Raw genomic sequence first — 8,090 nt, forward strand, 5'->3', positions numbered from 1 at the left:
CAACCTTCAACGAAGGCACGCCCATTCACGCATGTCTTTCGGAATGCCACTTGACCTGTGGGGAGGACATGCAGACTCCACAAAGAAGGCACTCCCTGCACACTAGCTGAGAATCGAACGGGAGAACCTCTTGCTGAGAGGCAACAATACCATCGCTGCACCAAAATGTGATACAATCTAGAAAGCTACCTGTCAGGAAAAAGGTTAAATTTCTACATACAGGAAAACTAAACTTGACATCCTTAAATGAAACTAACTCAAAAAACAAGCCATCTTGGTGGAATCATATCAATAGGCTGTATAACAGAAGGAAGAAAATCATGGCAAACATTAGGAGCTGTAAAACCCAGCATAATAAAAGCACTCTCACCAAACTAAACAAACAACTCAGAGGACAAATAAAGTTTACCAAAGCCAAATATGAGGTAACTTTGGCCTCCCAGGCCATTAACATCCACACACCATTCTTTAACTATATCCACAACCTCAAAGGCAATACACAATTGTGTGTAGAGCTCATTATAAATGGAGCCACCTATAGTGAGTCCGAAGAAATAGCATAATACATGGAACATAACAAAGATGGTGAATGGATAGAAGAAGTAAAAAAATGGTAAGAATTTAAAATGTATAGGCTATGAAATGGGATGAAGTAATGGCCAGAGAAATTCAAACAAAATTAAGAAAAGCTCCTAAATGGAAAACACCAGGCCAAGGTACAATACCTAACTTCTAGCTTAAATTATTAACATCATTACAGGAAGATTTAGCTCTGAGTAAGAACTATTTATATGCACACCCCAAACACACACCAACCTGGTCAACAACAGGGAAAATGATACTCCTTCTTAAGAGTGAACCTGCAAGCTATCCTAAAAACTATAGACCAATAACTTGCCTCCAACAATGCATGAACTATATACTGGAATTGATGCTGACAGAGTTTATAGTCATTTAGAAGAAAACACAATCACAGAAATAGAAAAAAGGTTAACAAAAGAAAGTCATACGGAACAAAAGATCATTTGTTGTCAAAGTCATAATGGAGAATTGTAAAAAGGGGAGAATGTAAATATGGTATGGATAGATTGTAAAAAAGCATTTGACAGCATACCACATTCATGGATAAAAAAGTGCTTACAGACGAATAAGATAGACCTTACATTGATCAATTACATTACAGTGACCATGAAACAGTGGCAACTACTTTGCAGCTAAGCCATGATAAAGGACAAATCATTATCCCAGGGAAAAAAAATCAATATGGGGTATTCATTGGTGACTCTTTGTCACTGCTGGTTTTTTTTTTGTTTTGCCCTTAACCAATTAAGCTGTTTACTTAACAGATTAGGCCATGGTTATAATTTGGCTCCAAGACAACAGCAAATTGTAACACCTCATCTTCTTTTTGTGGATGATTTAAAACTGTAGTGTTCATCAGATTTGGAGCTGAAAGCAGAACTGCAAGTGGTCAAAACTTTCTCAGATGATATAAGAATGTCATTTGGTTTTGATAAATGTATAAAAGCAACCTTTAAAGCAAAAAAAGCTGAAGCACTAAGAAAATATCATTCTGGGACAGAAACGTGATGTAAAGGAACTTGAACAGGAGAGAGTGTATAAATATTTGGGAACCATACCTCTCAACTGTACAGATTTCCACAGAATGTCCAGGTTTTTCTTTCATATTTTTGGTCTAGTTCTCATAAAATTGTGGTTTTCTGGCAAATCATTGAGGACCAAAGTCAGAAAATAATGACAGCAGTTTGAGTTTTAGACTTCATACCCTTCAGAAAATGTATATTAATGCAAAATGTGTTATCCTATCAACTTTCTAAGTTTGTAAGAGCAATATTTAAAAATTGTCCCTATTTTTGGGCCTTTGTCCTGCGATTATTTATGGCTTTGTCAGGAGTTCTTGCTCCAGGAGGTTGAGAGGTATGTTGGGAACTGATGAAAGATCAATAATAAAACATGAACTAATGTGAACAAAACTTAGTAAGGAATATTTTAGAAGACTAAAATGAATACTGAAAACATCCTTGACATCTAGGAGCAAAGTCCAAGCTATAAACCAGTTTGCCCTTCCCGTTCTAATTTACAGTTTTGTGGTGAATGACTGGCCTTGAAAGGTATTGCATCAGTTGGACAGGAAAACAAGAAAAATGCTTCAAGCTCATGAAATGATTTATAAAAATCAGTGTATATCAAGATTGGGGTGACCACAGTGGTGCAGCAGTTAGCGTTGTTGCCTCACAGCAAGAGGTTCTCCAGTTCGATTCTCGGCTGGGGTGCCTTCTGTGCAGAGTCTGCATTTCTTCGCTGTGATCGTGTGGGTTTCCTCCGGGTGCTCTGGTTTCCTCCCACATCCCAAAGACATGCTGTAGGTGGATTGGACACTCTAAATTGGCCCTAGGTGTGAGTACGTGCATGTGTGTGCCTTCTGTGGAAGGTTGGGCCCCGGGCTGGCAACTCGACACCGTAAAACTCCACTGCCAATCATGAGTGGAGAGGTGATCTGCTGTGGTGACCCCTAACTGGGAAAAGGCGGAAGAAGAAGAAGTGTATATCAAGATTATATATTTCCAGTTCTGAAAGAGGAAGGGGCTCTTTGAAATTGATTACATGTATAGATCTGCAATTGTAGTGCTGCATACATATCTGTTGACCTCACAAGATGCAAACATAGTGAAAATTTAAAAACATAAGGAGAACAAGTCTAAGATGACCTTCCTGCTTAGTCTGGCAGAAGCATATCAGTGACAAGTGGGAATGTAAGTCAAACCAGAAGAAGACAAAAATCTGGCAGCAACTGAATGTGCCAAAAAAAACAAAAGAAAGAATATAAGGTGAAGGATCAGATGAGAAGGCAAGAAATGTGGAAAAGGCATAAATATAGTTTCAAGTACAGAAAAGTCCTAAAACAACCTTGTGTTGATCAGGAACTGACACAGGAATGGTTAAGGAGAGGTGAATTTAAACCAAAAGACAAAAGGTTAATATTGGTGACCCAGGATAGTGGACTACATACACATTGATTTACAAAGCTCATTGAAGATGTCAGAGAAACAAGGTTTTCTAAAATAGAATTGGAAACAGTCACAAATCTTGTTGTTGGGTGTAATACACTAATGGCAGAGGACCTGTAAATTGAAAGGTATAATAATGTGACAAGATTTTTGCACTGGGGATTATGCAAACATTACAGTATTGAAGTAGATGATAAGCATTGGGAAAAAAATGAGCCACAATGCATTATAGACAATGATGAAGTCTATATCACATGGGATCACCCATTACCAACAGTTCAAAAAATAGATAAGAGAAAACCAGATATAGTAGTCCATGAAAAGAAGACAAAAGTAGCATTGATCATTGAAATTGCTACACCCAATGATAAAGTGATTAACGTGTCTTATGTACAGAGAGACATAAAGTCATAAAATACCCAGTTTTTCAGGAAAAAAACAATGGCAATGTGGAACAAGAATGCCCAGACAGTTCCAATAATAGTATTGTGAGCAATTGGTCTCATAAAAAAGAATTTACAGTCTTATTTAGATATGCTACCGATACGTGTAACTCTGTATGAACTGCTGAAGGAGTCAATTCTGGGCACATTGCAGGTACTGCAAAGAGCACTTTTGAATATCATCAGAGATTGAAACAATACCAGTTTCATGAACTTTAATTTTACTTTGACTTAATTTGGTATTAGAAACTCAAAAGACTTAAAGAAATTAAAAAAGCAAGAAGATATAGCAAACCTACTGGCTGACACATTCAGCTCCAGCTTTACCCCTCTCTCCCCCGTAGCCTTCCCTCAGGAAATACCATCAAATATAACTGTCCCTACTATCATAGGGAACAAGTCCTTAATGGTCTCTCTAAAGCCAAGACCACTATATTTGTGGGCCCAGACAATATCTCAGCATGCCTTCTAAACAGCATGAAACATGACCTGTCAGGACCTCTGGAATTGCTGTTTAATTGTAGCCTCTAAACAGGCTTTGTGCCTCATGAATGGGGGATAGCAGCAGTCATCCCTCTACAAAAAGGTGGGTCATCTACATACCCTGGAAACTACAGACCCATAAGTCTCATTACGCTCAAATACAAAGCCATGGAAAGAATTATCATGAAAATTATCAGTAATGACATAGGAAACCTCCAGACACTGGACTCGATTCAATTTGGTTGTATCAAGGGCAGGTCATGCCTACACAACCTGGTGGACTTTTTGAGAAGATCACCAAAGCAATGGATGATAGCAAAACAGTTTACACTGACTACCTTGACCTGGCAAAGGCATTTGACACAGTACCCCACTCAGGCAATGTTGACAAACTCAAGAGGTTAGGTATAAACCCTAGTGTCACCCAGTGTATAGCCAGCTGGCTCATAGATAGGAAACAGGAAGTTGAACTGTGGAGTCCACCTCAATCAAGAGGCCAGTCACTAGCAGAGTCCCTCAGGGATCAGTCCTGGGACTGCTGCTTTTTGGCATTTACTTCTTTGAAGTCAAGGCCAAAGTCAATGGCCTCTAGCTGACTAAATTTGCAGATGATTGCAAATTAGGACCAGCCATATAATTTCACACAAACACAAATGTTCTCCAGGAAGGGCTGACACAGGCCAATAATTGCTATCTGAGCCATGGACTAAAATTAAATGCCAAGAAATGCATAATAGAACCCTTCAGGATGTTATCCATCCCTGGTAACTAACATATTGGCAACACACCCCAAACAGATGACCCAGTAGTCAGGGAATTGGGGACATACATAGATAGTAATCTAGCCTTTGAGAATCACGGGTCTACAGCCATGAGCAACTCATTCGATGTTGTGCAACTTATAAGCAGAGTTATGGCATCTAGGTCCAAGTAAGCCATTGTTCCACTGTATTTAGTATTCCCCTGACCTATCACTAAATACAATGCCTCCTTTGATATGTACCTAACCAGGCAATTCCAACAATTTGAACATCCACAAAGGTTCCTCACTAAAAGAATACAGGACATAAGTAACATGTTCATGGCAGACTGCCTCAAGGCCCTATTGATGTATTCTGTCTCCTACAGGCTGTTGAGGAGAGATCTATGCCTGTTATAAAAAGCATTATCAGACTCCTCCTTGATGGACTGCCTGCATATCTGCAAAACAACAGCATCAGAATTACCAATTCTAAACACTTAAACCTTGTCTGTGATATAAATAAGACCTGCTGGCGAGAGAGGCATGTATCCCAGAGACTACCCTATCTCTGGAACAGACTCCACATCCAAGTGAAGCAGTTACTCCCTAACCTAATTCAACAGTAACTTGTGTAGTTGGAAATTCATCTCTGGTCTGGCACCTAATGGACAGAAGCAGCTTGTAAATAGTTCATCTTCCAGGCCCCTGCTTGTAAATATTTAATCTCAAATCATGTATTAAAATATTAGTTCTACTGATGAAGTCCAGTCATCAGTACATATTTTTCATTCCTCCTGGCCTGAAGTTTTTGAATCCTCTCTGTAATTCATTGTGTAAGTTAGAATATCCACTGCATACCTCTCAACCTCTGTGCACAAGAAATGTGGACAAAGGCAAAATATAATGAGGGGATAAGGCCCAAAACTGGGATATATTTTAAATATTGCTCTTATAAACTTGGACAGTTGCTAAAATAACAGACCTTGCATTAAAATACATTTTCTGAATGATGTAAAGCACAAAACTGAAATGTATGACATTATTTAGTGACTTGAATTTTCATTAATTTATCAGAAAACACAAATTTTATCTAGAACAGACTAAAAATATGAATCAAAAATTCTGAGAAAATCTGGACACTTAAGAGGTCTGTCACACCATACACTCACCATTCCCATTAAACCATGTTTTCAGTCCCATGCATTTAATTTTATCAAATGAAATAGTCTAACAGACAATAAACTTCTCAGACAGACACACACACACACACAGACACACAAACACAGACACACACACACACACACACACACACACACACACACACACACACACACACACACACACACACACACACACACACACACACACAGACACCACTCCCTTTAACTATGTTTTCAGTCCCATGCATTCCATTTTATCAAATGAAGTAGTCTAATAGACAATAAAACCTAAGGAAAAGAAAATCATAATTTTAGAGCATCTGAAATAGTCTTCAAGGAGTGTGTTTTGAGGTTCCTCTGATTATAATCTGACCCACAATGTTTTCTTTGAGCATTCTGTTCAGTTAAGTAATCTGACATGTTTCAAAGGAACTAAGGAATTGCTGACAAGTTGGTCTGGGAATGCAAAGTTGTCAGGAGACTACCAGTCTGTCCATTCCCTGTCTTTCTCCCACAACCATAAGTGATTTTTTTTTTTCTAATTAGATGAGTAATTTTTGCATATCTGACATTCTGTGCTGCACTGAAAAACATGTGACATCCAAGAGTGAATAAAATTGAGTAATATTAACTTCTCCTATCTCTAAAATGAGATCAAATACATAATGTATCAAAAGTGTGCATTTGTTACAAGATGACTTCACAATACCTGCAACTGTAATAGTATAAGTATCAAAAAATGTAGGGTCTGCTATGCTACCTAAAAAATAAACATCGGTTCCTTGTTAACTTATATTATTCCTACATCTACTAGTACTACTTTATTTCTCTCCCTTGCCTTCTGATCTGGATTTCCCACCTTCATAATAATGGCCATTTCTTACATCTATGACCCTCTCTGTGGAAAAAAAAAAAAGATTGATTTGCATGCATTTGAGTCTCCTCCTAGTTTTAGACTATGTCACTGTTCTGTGCATTCCTGATTCCCTCCCCTTCACACACTTTTCTTTCTGCTTTCCAACATTGGGTTACTTTTCTTCTACATTTTTGTTCACTAAATTAGTACCACTGTATCTGCAGCTTGATTTCAGGTTAACCATGAGCTGATATTTATACAGACTGGAATACATTTTTCCAAAAAAGCTGTCCATAGTAATTTTTATAAAGTGCCAAAGTATCTAGGACATTCACCTTAGCTACCACCATTTCATGACAATAATATCTAAGTTTAACATGCCATTTGAAGGCAGGCAGCTCAGTAATTTAGTACCAACGTCCACACAATGTTGTAGATAAATACCAGCATCTGATGTAGAGACTAGAACCCGCAGTCTTCGTATCTACCTGGTCCTATATGTGAGTGTGCAGCTTGCTGAATCACTAACACTGAGAAATCTTTCCACCTTTAGATCACCTGCTATAAGTATGTCAAGCTCTGTTTCCATTTCTATTGTTATGATTTTATCTCCACTTTTGTAGTATTTTTTCTGTATTTTAATTAATCATGGACATTAACTTGTGCTTCTTATAATGAATTAAGGTTCCAGGCATGTGTCCCATTATCTAAAGCAATGCCCCGTCTCAATAAGTCCAGCTTAAGTTCTGCATTCATCTTGTTGTAGATGTCTGGGTCATCTACAAAGACCCATATATTTACTCTAGGACCTCTAGCTCTGTCATTCATATAGCCAATAAAATGGATTTGACCCAGAAATTAGTCAACTGGCAGAAGATTTGCAACTTCCTTTTCTTTAGTACTGTTGCCTTCTGTGTACTATTTTCTAGTCATGTCGCAAACCACATGCATGTTATCTTTTGCGTAAGATTATATGAAATGCAAATATAAAATCACTAGATTCCACAGTTCCTCACTTGTTTAATATTTTGAGGAACCAGCCAAAGATAGGCGTCAGACATGACTTTCCTGTACCCAATCATTGTCTGCTATAAGTGCTTTTATCAGTTTTCCAACTATGGAAGCCAAATGAACTGGTCTGTAGTTTTTCTGCTCTTCCCTACTTTTCATGTTTGTGAAATGGAATCATACCTGTCTTTCTGTAGTATTCATGTGTTACCCATCTTGTTATCATTTGTTAGTGACAGTGAGCACACATACTACTAGTTGTAACCAGTTCTTTTCAAATTCTGCAGCAGATTTCATCTGGAAAAATTGCTTTGTCCACCTTTATTTTTATGAGTTTATTCAGAACCAGTTCTTGAGTAGATATAGCAC

The sequence above is a fragment of the Protopterus annectens genome, chromosome 6.part0, assembly GCF_019279795.1.
Source record: "Protopterus annectens isolate FY-2018-M chromosome 6.part0, PAN1.0, whole genome shotgun sequence".
Lineage (NCBI taxonomy): Eukaryota > Metazoa > Chordata > Ceratodontiformes > Protopteridae > Protopterus > Protopterus annectens.